Here is a 13,883-nt window from a genome sequence, read left to right as displayed (position 1 = left end):
AGTAGCTGTGTGTGCGTGGGCGAGAGGAGCCGCTAGCGGGATCCAGTAACGATCCATTAAAGACAAAGGCGGCGCTTAAGTGCCCCCAAATTTTATTGAAGAACTTCCAGCACTGCTCAAGGATAATGCGAGCAAGTTCTGGAAGGTAATAGCCCATCGTTGCCTGATTAAAAATGTTGCGGTCTATGACAATAACAACATTCTTTATTATGTCTAATCCCCAAGGAAGACAGCTCTAACATTCATAAAATACAGTATTTCGGCTACCCACACATGGCACCGATCGACATAACATATGACGACATAGTACAGTTCATCAGTATCCTCATCTGGCGTCGATGAAATTAACTAAAAAACACTAAAGAATAGGAATTTCGTATCGAGTACTCTGGTGTACTCACTTTAGGCTTTAGGCAGTCATTACCAAGAGACTTGCGCCCCAGCGTTTGGAAAATAGCAAAAGTTGTACCAGTATGCAAAAGTGGCAATAAACATTCAAGAGCAAATTACCATCCCATCTCACTAACGTGAATCTGCCGCAGGATGCTTGAGGGAAATAACTATAAGGATAAGAATGGGGCGGAGAGCACATTACAGGTTCTCTAAGATCATTAACGACAGTTTACCAATATCTCTCAAAAGAAAAGTATAAAACAGCTGTATCTTACAGGTACTCACCTATGGGGCAGAAATGTGGAGGCTAACGAAAAGGGCTCCACTTAAGGACAGCGCTGCGAGATATGGAAAAAAAATTATAGGTGTAATGTTAAAAGACCGGAAGCCGGCAGAGTGGATGAGGGAACAAACGCGGGTTAATGACATCCTAGTCGAAATCAACAGGAAGAAATGGGCTCGTCAGGGCATGTAGTGCGACAGCAAGAGTAACGGAGTGTATTCCAAGAGAAGGCAAGCGTAGCAAGGGGCGGCAGAAAGTTAGTTTCGCGGATAAGATTAAGAAGTTTGTGGGGATAGGGTGGCCGCAGCTGGCAAAGGACAAGGTTAATTGGAGAGTCATGGCAGAGACCTTTTCCCTGCAGTGGGCGTAGTCAGGCTGACGATGATTATGATGACGATGATGAAATGTAATCATTTTCCCTTCCCTAAAAAGCATGGGTTCAGAAAGGCCTTTCTTGAAAGTCACACTTATTGGAATTTACTATGGTGACCTGAGTTTTAACATGAACAGTAACTTACAAACAGACTGTGTCTTTCCTGGTTTCGCTAAGACTTTTATTCGTGTCGCATATTGCCAACGAATATCTAATGGCATCTCCTACTGGTCGCCTTGTTTCTCTGGTTCGGAGCGCGCAGGCCGGGGCGAGAGCTAAATATTAGTCGGAGGAGGCACCGTCAAGCCGAATATGCGATCCAGGAAGCTTTTCGAAGAGGAAGCAAACCATGAAAGCTTTTCGCTTTGCCCCGACTAAAAGCAACATTTGGCGCATTTTATTCATTTCCGCATCGTACTTTTCTGTCAGAGCACATCCATGTTCCATTCCCAGAGCGCTCGTTGACAAAGCAGCTTTAACCGCAACGTGACTTTCAAGCTTGGTCAGCGTCGTCATATCCCGAACACTTCGCCAGCTGACACTGCTACTATAAGCCACAAAAACATTTAATTTTCACCATGCACATATATGCGTATTTTTTGCACTGTACACACAAATGAACACATCTACTGCATTCGTAGCCACAATAACGTAGTCGTAAAAATAACTCATCAGAAATACAGACGCAAAGGCATCGCCCTCACGCTGAGACTTTTCCATACTTGCAAACGGCGCTGGCTGAGTCACCGATGTTAGCGCGGTGATCTGTGCTGCTACGACCAGCGAGGAAACTTTTCAAGACACCGGCGCGCACTGATGAATTTTGTTGGCGTGAAGTTTGTGCCCAATTCAAGCGAAAGAACATCAAAACGTTGCCATAGAGCTCCAGGCAGACATTTCGTCGCCGGCCGCTAACTACCGCCCTATCGCATATCGCCGCCATGCCGGCGCCGTGCTACGATAGGTTCGACTAGTCACGTGACCCAGAGTGCCCCAGGCCCCAACCGCTCTGAGAAGAAAGTGTTAGTGCCTCGAGGTGCTCTGAGTGAAGGCGAGCGCTGAGAAAGAGCCAGCTGAATGGAGTCAGAGCGTCCGGTTTCGACCAGCCGAATGTGCTGTCGCGTCTCAAAGCGCTCTAGAGCGATCGAAAGCGATCAGTCGAAAACGGCATAAGGTTTCTGCGCTCTAATTAGATTCTCTAATTCTGTCAAAGCTCCGTAACTTTTTTTCTAATCGCCAGCAGTACACGGTTGAAATTATTCCTCTCCTCTTCCTGAAGTTACATTACATGCTCTGCACGACAGCGTCCTCGGCACGTAGTTCTCTTTAATTTACATTATTCACTTACCAAGTGGCATTTCATCAGGCATGCGATTTTTGCTGATTACTGCATTATTTATCGATCACTGACGACCAGCTTTCACTCCAAAGTAATGTTGACCTTATTATTGATGAGAGTGAAACATATGGTTAATGACTCTTAACATTCCTAAATCTAAGACCATTTCTGGGACCTGAAAACAAGTTAATTCATACTTCACTGACCACATTAATAATGAAATATTATCTCGTAGTACACAATATAAGTACATTGGCGTACACCTCGCGCCTAGTCCCTCTTGGTTTGATCACATAACCACCGTTTCTAATAAGGGAGTAATTACTCATTAGCATCCACCAAAACGCAGCCATACTGCTACAAAGGGAAGCTGTACAGCTTTCACAGAAACTTCGCAGTTGAAGAAAAATTTGCCCTGGTCCCGAGATCGAACCCGAGACAAATGCCGGCATGAGCGGGGAGCTTCTTTGACGCCATGCATTCTTTCGCTATGCACTCTGGTGTGCATTTCGGGCTCGCACACCAGATTTGCTTCCACTCATGCGTTTGCACACCATGGCGAAAGGTTTAGCTCATCTCGATAACTGTACAGGACACCATGTATTTAAAAGTGTACACTGCCACCAGGCCACGCATAGCGTACGCTGCATGCATGACCGAATAAGCAGCACGACAGGCCATCCATGTAGTCCAGATGAGCTTGGAGGAAGAGGAGAGAGTCAGAGACAAAGAAGAGTGTAGCCTCAATATAAACTCTACAGAGAACAGAACAATGCCCAGGCCTCTGTGAGCAGTCGGCGGGAATGGATTTCGGTAGCTGTTGAATTGAGCGTTTCGCATGTATTTACCTGCAGTGCTTTTTGTTTGTTTACCTCGGTAGGCTTGTATGCCACTCACAAAAACAATGAACTTGGCTGCGAGAGAGAAAGCACGAGGAGAGGTGAGGAAAAGGATGTATGAAGAAAGGAAGCGCGCCGTAAAGGTATCCTGGACGAACAATCTGAACCACGCCCTGAAGGAGACGTGGAGCGTGAAGGGGAAGAGAGAAAAAGAGCAGGAACACTGGGGAGACCGAAGTGCGCTTAGGCGCACCAAACATTCCAGTTCTTTGCGTCGCCTTTCACCACACCTGAACACACAGCATAGGAAACTGATGTGAAGCGTGCAAAACGATGGGTGAGCAGCCGGAAAAGTATAGGCATAAGAAATGTTAGAGAACAGAGTAACCTACTGATAAAGTAGCCCTGCTAAGTGACTCAAAGGAGGAACTACCACGCATGCTTAAAAACCTAAACACGCAGAGCACAATGGTAGGACTGAAACTTCACATGAAGAAAACTTCATTATTAATGCGAAATCATTATATGGCTCTGTCGCGTCAGCAAAAGGTGTCCGCACGATAACGTCGTTTTCTGAAGATAAATGTGCGGAAGTGTGATTGAGACAGATAGTGTGTGATAAAATGTTGCCGGGGGAAAAAGTTGGTTGATGGGGCGTAATTAGTTAATTAATTAAGCGCGATAAAAAGCGGCAAAATACACTTAGACGTCAAAATAGCCATGTACGTCGATATAGTACATGGATGTCAAAACAGCCACGGACGTCGACATAGTATGTGGGCGTTTTGCTTTCGCATTGCTCAAATGCGGGTCGTCGCAGTGGTCTCAAAGTTTTTTGCTCAAAAGTCAAGGTAGCAACTGTTTGCGACATCCAGTGAAGTATTGGTAACTAGCTATAATGGGAGATATATTTCTGGGCCAAATAGTGATTTCAATTCAGGCACACGCAATAGAAATACCTTGGGTGAATAAAATGAGGTGCAGTGAATTTCGCACGCGCTATCAACTCATGAATACCTGCCTAAAAATCTCTAAAACGGAAATAATGAAACAGATGTGTCTTGCCTGCGCTCACCTATGGAGCTGAAACTTGGAAGAAAATAAAAAGGCTCAGCATTAAGTCGAGGACAGTGCGCAGAACCATGCATAGCAGAAGGTTAGGGGTAACGTTAATAGATACGATGAGGGCAGATTTGGTTAGGAAACAAACGTAGTTTAATGACAGCCTAAATGAAATTAAGAACAGGAAATGGTCATGGGCAGGGCGTGTCATGAGGATAACATATAACCGATGATTTATTTAAGAGATGGAGTGGATTCTGTGAGAAAAGGATAGGAACGGGCGCCAGAGACTATTTTGGAAGACGTGATTAAGAAATCTGCTGTACAGGCAAGCCACAACTGCCACAGGACAGGGTTATTTGGGGAACGACGGGAGAGGCCTTCATCCAGCACTGGACTTAATATGGAGTGATGACGACGATGACGTGAATCATCATCATCATCATGGGCATTACAACCAAACAGAAGTAAGATACACATGCGGATGACGCGAAGAAATGGAAACAAAACACTGATGATCAAAAACCGAAGAACAGTTAACGAAAGCAACAGGTGCCAATATTTGGGACCAACATGGCTGTCTGTTCACAAAGTAATTAAAGATATCAGCGCTTCCTATTGCTTCTTTGGATCACTGCGCGTCCAAACCAATTTCTCTGTTGTGAAAGGTCGCTTTTCTAAGCAGTGCAGGGCTCACCACGTAGATCTGTGCGGCATATATGCGAACCTTTGGGGACAAAAGTTTCAGGACACGCTAACGACAACCACGGCCGACATTTCTGCTGTTAACTGGTGGTTCTACACGGCACCTGTCAATGTGAAAATTGGGCTCACTTGCTGTGATGTGTGATAAAGAAATGAGGTGGCCTTTGGCAGACATGGCACCTACGCGTATGCAGCTAGATTGCTTTTCATGCGTTCTGGAGTCTTTTTTGGCCGATAGTTTGTTCCACATTTTCCCACAAGTGGCCTCATCAGAGACAAGTTTTGGAAGCCCGACGTATGCGTTAAAGGAAGCTACTTGTGCAACCTATTTTCAGACAGAGTCAATCCTGAGGGAGTCTATGCTACACAAGGTTTACATCGGAAGCTGCAAATTGGAGTTCAACTCAGGGCAGCGCATGAGAAACTATATTATGCAAAATGTGTTCGTTAGGCTTATTGCCAGTTTGAACATTCAGAAAATGTTCTTTTTCACGAACGGAAGTTTTCATGCATATTTTGCAGTTAGCACCTAATTGCTTAATCTCGACAAAGCATTCAGTACTTTAAATATTGAGAATTGTAAAAAAAAAAAGAGGGGGGGGGGGGGGAGAGCAAAGGTGATTTGATCCGGTCTGAAGTAATCTCAAATGCAGGGTCAGATTTTGATGAAGCTGGATCGACCCCGCAGAACGATAAATTTTCGTTTGAAGGAACATGCTCATCCTCATTTCATAACAGTTAATAAATACCTAGCGCCTAAATGATCCCCTTCCTACCTTTCGAAAGATTGCCCATGAATCCACCCCTGCTTAAGTGCTTGTCCAGCAAGCCTACCGAAGCACTCTTACTGCTTCTCCCACTCTTACTCTCTCTTTTTGCCTCTTACTCTCTTACTTATCTCACTCTTAAGCACTCTTAGTGCTTCGGTATTGCACTATTAAATTCGATATCAAGACTACTGCACTATTAAATTCGGTTTAGAATAAACATGCAGCCGCCGCGGTGGCTCAGTGGTTATGGTGCTCGGCTGCTGAACCCCAAAGACACAGGTCCGATTCCGGCCGCAGCGGTCGCATTTCGGTGGAGGCGAAAGGTTAGAGGCCCGAGCACTGTGCAATGCCAGTACACGTTAAAGAACCCCAGGTGGTCGAAATTTCCGGAGCCCTCCACTACGGCGTCTCTCATTGCCTGAGTCGCTTTCGGACGTTAAATTCCAAAAGCCATAAACCAGAGGGAGCATACTATCCACACAGCTCTAATTCTTATGTGTAAACGCGTAACGTTATCCAGTAAAGCACAGTTTCCCATCCACTTCTGTTTTTCGTTGATTCTGTGCACATTCTTCTTTCTCTGAAGTGCTTTCAGCTTAGCCCTTTTTTTTGTTACTATGTCCGTACAACTGTCGTTCCAGGACGAATAGCCCCAAGTTAATAAATGACGGGCATGTACCCAAAGGATAAGAATGGTGATCAGAGCGAGATGGTTCACAAAATGATTGACGAAGTAATGACGCAATCCGTGACGAGCTTCCTGGTGTCTGCTCTGACAGTGAGCTCACGATGAAGCATTAAATGACGAGGCTGCAATTACCAAGTTTGGCCGCCACGCTTATTGGCTCTGCGCTGTTTCCGTTGTTTGTTTTTTTTTTACACCCTGATTATGTATTTCTTGTGGTCACGGAAATGCGCGCTTACGGGCGTAATCACTCTGACGCCGCACAGCCTGCTGAACTGCAGGTCAATGCAGGTATTTCGTGACGTATTCGGCTACGTTGGGAGTTCTCACAGGTGACGTCGACGTTGCAGCCGCCACCAGAAGCGACCGCCGAAATGCGACCTAAACCGGCGAGGGAGGACTTGGCGAATTTCAGGGTGTTTTCCTGAGAAACGCTTCGAGCCTTTTTGGCAGCGTCTCGTTTCAATCGCACGCCCCACTCGATGGCAGCGGAGGTAGCACGAAACAAGGACTGCTTGCATGGGGTAGTGACATCATCGCGAGCAAGCTTGCGCCACGCCTATACACGGTTCACTGACTACGCCAACGACTACGCGAAAACCGGGGGAACTGTATTGCGACAACTAGCCCTGTAAAGAACAGGAAAAAGACTCTGGCGCTAACTCCAGGGAGGAAGCTTACGCGAAGACGCAAATTTAAGGCCCAAGCTTACGAGCTAACAACACCACTTTCACCACCGAGTCGCTTGTGTGCGCAAAGACGCGCTGCATATCCTTATCCATATGTCACTCGCGTGCGTCATTGTGATTATAGCCCCATCGAACGCCACGAACATTAGCCGGATGCATTTAATGAATACCATCACGGACATGAAAGGCGCTTCGTCTTTCCTGCTTTTAATGCAGAATCGCTCTACTTGTGGGCGCAGTTCTGTTTCGCGTGCTTCGGGATACGTGCCTCGCTGCTGGACAGGATCGCGCTCGAATGGTGCAGTTCTGCTTTGCGGTGACAGCCGAGTTTCAACCTAGATCAGTTACTCCTGGACGCCGCTGCAGCAAGGACGGGAAGCCCGCCCTCTGAGGTGAGCGTGCTTGCTCTGTTTTCCATTTGTGAGCTGTTCACTTTGGTAGTTGTGCATGAGAGTTTGACAAATATAGACGGCGTCGTCAGTATTAGGCCCTACCGAAAACAACCTTGAAAAAAGTTAGAAAGCCTGGAAAAGGGAGTTTGTGGTGGAGGAAGGGTAGGGAAAGAGACTAGTATGGCTACCGTTCCCACTACGCCAGCAGGGGCGGAAAGTTTGTGGGTTTTTTTTTAAATGATCTTGCTGTCAGCATTAGGGGTTCTCGCTTAGTTTTCTTAATAATCTCGCTCTTTTCGTGTGCTTTCTGAGCGTGTCATTCTCTGAGGATGTGTACTACTGTCAGGGATAAACTAACACGGCAGCAAAATGGGGAGATTTTAGTTGAAAGCGATTAGAAGAGCAAGTTGCTGGGCTAGTTGGTACCGTTGCATCGTGGTGGAGCAGCGCAAAGGACGGGACACAAGAAACAAGGAAGGACGTACACAGGCGCCTGTGTACGTCCTTCCTTGTTTCTTGTGTCCCGTCCTTTGCGCTGCTCCACCACGATGCGAAAGCGATTAAGTCAACCATCGTCATGATCACTCCCCGGTGTTCAAAAAGAGTGATAAACAGCATCGTTTATATCTTTCAGAAGTGAAATGGTCTTGGCTAATACAGTTGGGGATCGAACAGGTTCGGGTACTGATAGCACACAGAAAGACGTACGGGACAAAAGGAAGCGCTCGTGCGTGTCACTTCGTATAGATAATCTGCACCCATGTTAGAACAGCCGCCATGCTGGCGAACCAAGAGCACAGAAGGAATCTTGCCTGTTTCTATAATCCGCTTGTCGCCTCTGAGAGAGTTGAGGTTGAGGTTGCTGCAAGCTACAGGTGGGGTTAGCCTTGAGGATTCTGCAGGCAATTGCGCCACCATAGCGACACTTAAATGCTAAATAAAGTCCAGAAATCAGGGACATACCTGAGACCTGAATGATTTACATAGGTCTAAACACAATCACCTATAACAGTCAATAGTCAACTCCTGTCACCATCTCGAGTCCAAATCCGAGTCCTGGAAGAACTTTAAAAGAAGGCGTGAAGCCTCCTTTCTACACGATTGTTTTTTGCGCGGGTAGACAATGTCCTGAAGGGAACTGCGATGGGTTCCTGTCTTCTTGAGGGAAGTGAACAACACACAACTTTCCGCGTTGTAAACTGCACAGCACATAAGATAGTGTTCTATATCACCGCACACACCACAAGTGGAACTCGACGAAGACGATGCCAGACCCGTATTTTACATCCACGCAGGGGCACAAGCAGAGCCAGTGCGAATGCGATGTATTAATGTGGCCTGGGATCTTTTTAGTCCCTTCGTCACACATGGCTTATTGGGTGAACTCCGCAGCATACTGAAATGGCTGAGCATCGTTTCTCTGAAGAGTATCTCGTCACCCTGAGGGACTTTTCTTGATGGATTACCTGACAGCGCTTTATGGGCGATTCTGTCGGCCCCTTCGTTGCCTATGACACCCACATATGAGGACACCCATTAAAATCGTATGGAGAAGCCTCTGCAGTGCAGATTATGCATCATGAGTTGAGAGCTAAGAAACAAGGCATCAATAGCCAACCCGCGCTCTAACCTTTAAAGGGCAGATACTTCTATCCGTCAGGATCACAACAGGTTGAGTCGGACAAGACCCTAACTTCCGTAAAGACGCCTCAATTGCAACTCTCCCTGCTCCGGCCTGTGCCTTGGAAGCTATGAGTGGTTCACCATCATAGTGTCTGTGACGTCGCGGCAAGTTACATGTTACCTTGCGGCTATTAGACACTTTCAGTTAAGCGTATGCAGTAAGCTTGAGTACGCAGCGCTGACCGCGTTGCAAACTCTAGCGCAACCACAACACATTTAGTTTGCCGTACAGCAGCGTGCTGATAGATTGTGGTGTTCCCTTTGTAACGGGCGCATACGAAATGCGTATCCTGACTGGGTGAAGAAGAAAAAAGGAAGGAAGGAGACAGTAAAAAAAAAATGTTAGGCAGTGTTTAAACAAGGCTATACCCAAAGGTCGCGCGATAGCATTTTGGCAATGGCCCGGGCCAAATTTGGAGGTCGCCATTGTGTCGGACATGCCCAATTATGGTTGATCATCATTATGGTCCAAATCGGCCAAGGTCAAATTTTGGAAGTTGGCCGGGCCAAATTTTAGAATTTTGGAAACTACAGAGAATGTTTACTACGTTCGAATCAGTGCGAAAGCGCGGATTTGTGCTACGCTGAAGACGGCGATGTGCAGGCAGTGCCGCCGGATGGAGCAGATGGAAGCTGATGAAGACGACGCTCTGCAGTGCACAGCGCGAGAGTGTGGTGCAGTTTTAGCACGAGGCGTGTTCGGCTGTACCGGACAATCAAAAAGGACATTGAGATATCGCCTTACACTATAAGGCTCTTTCCTGTCCTGAAAGACTCCTGCATTCCGTGCGATCAGTTAACGCAGATTGGACTTTTTAGCCTGTGGAAGAGCCGCATGATAGATCGACACGCCGAACCACAGCGTTCATCTAAGTCTTTGTTCAGTGAACAGTGCGCATTGGTGCGGGGGATTTATGATGCGCAGGACCAGCCGCCTTAATGGTTGCCGGTTCTTGACGCATGTGTAGGACTTCCAAAATTTTGATGTACATTGACTAGATTGGGCAAGGCTATGAGGGCTATGAAGGGCTCCGGAAATTTCGACCACCTGGGATTCTTTGACGTGCACTGACATCGCACAGCGCATGAGCCTCTGGAATTTAGCCTCCGTCAAAATTCGGCCCCCTGGCTGCGCCGTTTTCACGAACCCAACAAGCCGAAAGACGCGGGTTCGATCCCGGCCGCGGCGGCCGAATTTTGACGGAGGCTAAATTCCAGAGGCCCGTGTGCTGTGCGATGTCAGTGCACGTCAAAAAATCCCAGGTGGTCGAAATTTCCGGAGCCCTTCATAGCCCTCATAGTCTGAGTCCCTTTGGGACGTTAAACCCCAATAAACCAAACCTAATTTTGATGTAGTACAAACGGAGTGCAGTGTGCGAAGACATGAAAATATGTGTCTGGAGTGCGGAATAGTAAGCAAAAAAAAAAAACTATGGCGATAGCTTACTGATCTCGAGCAGCGTCCTGTGAAGCTGAACTGTTCGCGCCGCCGTGAGTTCGACTCACAGTCGTCGGCGTGATTGTTCGTTTTTTTTTTTTTCTATCTAAGCACATTTTGACTTTGGATAGGCTGAAGGCCAAATTCAGACAGCGGACAGGTCACGTGGCGTTCAGTGGGGTTGGTGCAACGAGTAGAGCTATCTGAAAAAGAAATGCCGCCATCTAGTGACAATACGTCTAAGCGCTTCAGTGCTGTAGACTGAAAACCGTTTTAATGCAAAGCATTATTTAGCTGTCTCAGACAGATTTCGCGGTGTATTCGACCTCGTAACGGTTATCGCTTGCCGAGCGCGATGCCAGTTGGTGCACCGCGCATGCGCACATGTGGCCGGTAGGATCGCTGGTGCGCCGGCGCTCGCTCGCCGACCGGGAAGCCAACCAGTTATGCGCCGCTGCCGTACCGAACTTGAAGCACGCTTTTTGACAGACGAGATCAAGCCTCGCAAGTGAGCACCTCCCATAGAAGAGGAACTCCTTGAACGAAAATAATGGCATGCAGTTGCCGAACGAAGCCGAAGTAGCGAAGCAGAACGCTGCGTATCAACAGCGCCTGCAATAAATGCGGGAATTCGACCATCGCCGATGATCTGCAAATGCAGAGAAGCAACGGCGTCCACAACAAATGTGGAAGACCGTCCGATAACGGCGCACCCGCGAAACCCCCAAGGAAAATAAGAGGCTCGAAAAGATGCGTGGCAAGATGAGCTCGGAGTTTCTTGCAGCGTGTGCGACAGACTGTGGTTTAGTCGGACCGCACGCGTGTAGTGTACAGAACGACACCACGAGGTAGTCGCATTGCATCGTTACTTCAAAGTGAGTTGCGCTGTATCACGACGAATGTTCTCGCGTTTTATAAACAGCCGGCGTTCTAGTTTATGCAACCAGGACACAGCGGCAGGTCGCACGAAATGCCCACCACAACAGCGATTGTGTGTAGATTCCCTTTTCGAGAGCAAACGCGGCGGGCAGGTTTCGCGGGAAATCATGCCTGCCGCGTGGAATTCTGACCAGTTTTCTAACTCACGTTTAATATCCCCGGACCTTGACCTGGAGCTCCGGCTTACATCCGCAGCCTGCCACGGCATGAAGCAACTTTGCTGTCTCGCTTGTGGCTTGGTGTCGCATTCACAAACCATTATGCCTTTGTAATCGGTATGGCTAATAACCTTGCATGTGCCATCTGCGGGTGTGACGGGACTATAGCCTACATTCTTTGTGAATTTTCCGCATACGCCCGCTGTCGGAGACGAAGATTGTCGGCCATTGGCCGCGGCGGCCGTCGACGGTGAAGGCCTGCCAGCCACTGCTCCGCTTCTTGAAAACGCTAGGTCCTGCAGGAGAGGCTACGACTTCACCGCATGCATATTGATTTCGCATACTGACTTCATTTTCCTGCCTAGCCGCCGCGGTGGCTCAGTGGTTATAGCGCTCGGCTGCTGACCCGAAAGACGCGCATTCGATCCTGCCCACGGCGTTCCCATTTCGATGGAGGCGAGATGCTAGAGGCCCGTGCACTGTGACATGTCAGTGCACGTTAAAGAACCCCAGGTGGTCGAAATTTCCGCAGCCCTTCACTACGGGTTCTCTCATAGCCTAAGTCGCTTTTGGGACGTTAAGCCCCGTGAACGATGAACCATCATTTTCCTGCCACTCCCTTTTCTGCTTCACCTTTATACACTCTCATCCTTTTTTTCCTTGTAATTATCGATAACATTGGTAAGCTTTTGATTTTCAAGAACGAAAACTGCAAAAATTGAGAGAAATATTAGCTACCAAGAATTGCTTCGGAGTCGGGAGTCGTTGGTATACGACGACAATGTGCACCACATATAAGGCTTAAGAGCTTGAAAATGAGCAAATTATTTAAACAATAAGGACTAGTTATCCTTTACTTTGCTGTATGGGCGACAGCATGCGAATTAAAAGCGAGTCCAGCTATTTAGAACAACCTCACGTTGAACAATGCAGCGGCGATGTTGCATTTGGTCCGAAGCGAGAGAACATGCGAAACATGTAGTCAACGTAATCCGTGTAGCGTGCGCGCGTTATGGTTTGTAATTTAGCGTACGCCCGGAAAACGGGCTGATATACGTAGCGTTCTGCGCATGCGCGTTTTTTACCCAAGTGTCACTACGTACACAAGCTCACAGCGTGCGGCCGACTAAAATGTGCAATTCCTCAAAGTATTTTCCCTGCTCCAGCTGTAAATTTGGTATTTTTGCATCTGAATTTGAGTTGAAAGCTAGAAAAATTATGTAAGTCAGTTCTTTCACAATCATTTTTACAACAAAAAAAAAACTCATCCACTCTGCGGCGAGAACTCTCGTCCAGAGTCCGTTTCTATTGCCTGCTATGCCCACAAAACGGATTATCGCGAGAAGAAATGCAGCAGTCATCCTTCATTGTGTTCTTTTGAGTGAGCGATTGCAAATTTGTTGTAATACCCGACTCCCTTCGAGCACATGCAGAAAACCGCAGTCCATATACTCAACCGGGATTTTAAAGTGAGAGTGCCTGAGCCAGCTGCACCTTAACAGCATATTTGTCGTTCAAGAGTAAAAGTGCGGCATTTGCAAACGCGGGTACCGATATGTGCAGTGATTGGCATGGCATGCACGTCAAACAAAACAAAACAATGGCGGCTCACAGGCGCCCTCGCAGTCGATGTAAAAATAAATTCGAATGAGAAGGCTCCTGGAGAATCCGGCAGGAAAATAAAGAAAGGAAATTGCATGCGAAGAGGCAGAAAGGATCTTGCGTTTAATTGGGAGCGAACAGGCGTGGAAGGGGAGGGGTGTATAGCGTTGTGCCTGAACTGCACAAGCGTTATGGAACTTACACATCTTGTGAAAGCCATTCGGGGCAATCCTCGAAGATGCTTCGGTGTGTGATTGTCAGGCTTCCTTATGATGGCCTATTATTATTGATCGGTACGGCCAATCATTACTGGCTGTAACACATAACGCAGTGAATACGGCAGACGCATTGACTTCCTTATGGTGTCCTGTTATTACTTACTGGTATGGCCTATCATGACTGGCTGTAATACGTAAAACAGTGAACATGCTAGACGGATTGCATTCCCCATGTTAGCATATTATTATTGATCGGTATGCCTATAACGATTGGCTGTAACACGTAAAACAGTGTAGCGACCTAGAGAGGCGCCT

The 13,883-nt window shown here is 47.3% G+C and overlaps 1 protein-coding gene across 2 annotated transcripts in view; it reads left to right on the top strand.

The window, feature by feature from the left end:
- Positions 1 to 7,356: 7,356 nt before the first annotated feature.
- LOC149372652 (putative fatty acyl-CoA reductase CG5065) overlaps positions 7,357 to 13,883 on the top strand; it is a 38,595-nt gene continuing 32,068 nt past the window's right edge. For both annotated transcript variants that reach the window (XM_089567213.1, XM_089567212.1), the window contains exon 1: positions 7,357 to 7,530. The gene's annotated coding sequence lies outside the window, so the exon portion shown is untranslated. The remainder of the gene's footprint in view (positions 7,531 to 13,883) is intronic.

This window comes from Amblyomma mixtum, chromosome 1, assembly GCF_055824585.1.
Source record: "Amblyomma mixtum isolate Tamu chromosome 1, ASM5582458v1, whole genome shotgun sequence".
Taxonomy (NCBI): domain Eukaryota; kingdom Metazoa; phylum Arthropoda; class Arachnida; order Ixodida; family Ixodidae; genus Amblyomma; species Amblyomma mixtum.
Note: the sequence above shows the minus strand (reverse complement) of the source record. Positions and strands in the feature narration are given on the sequence as shown.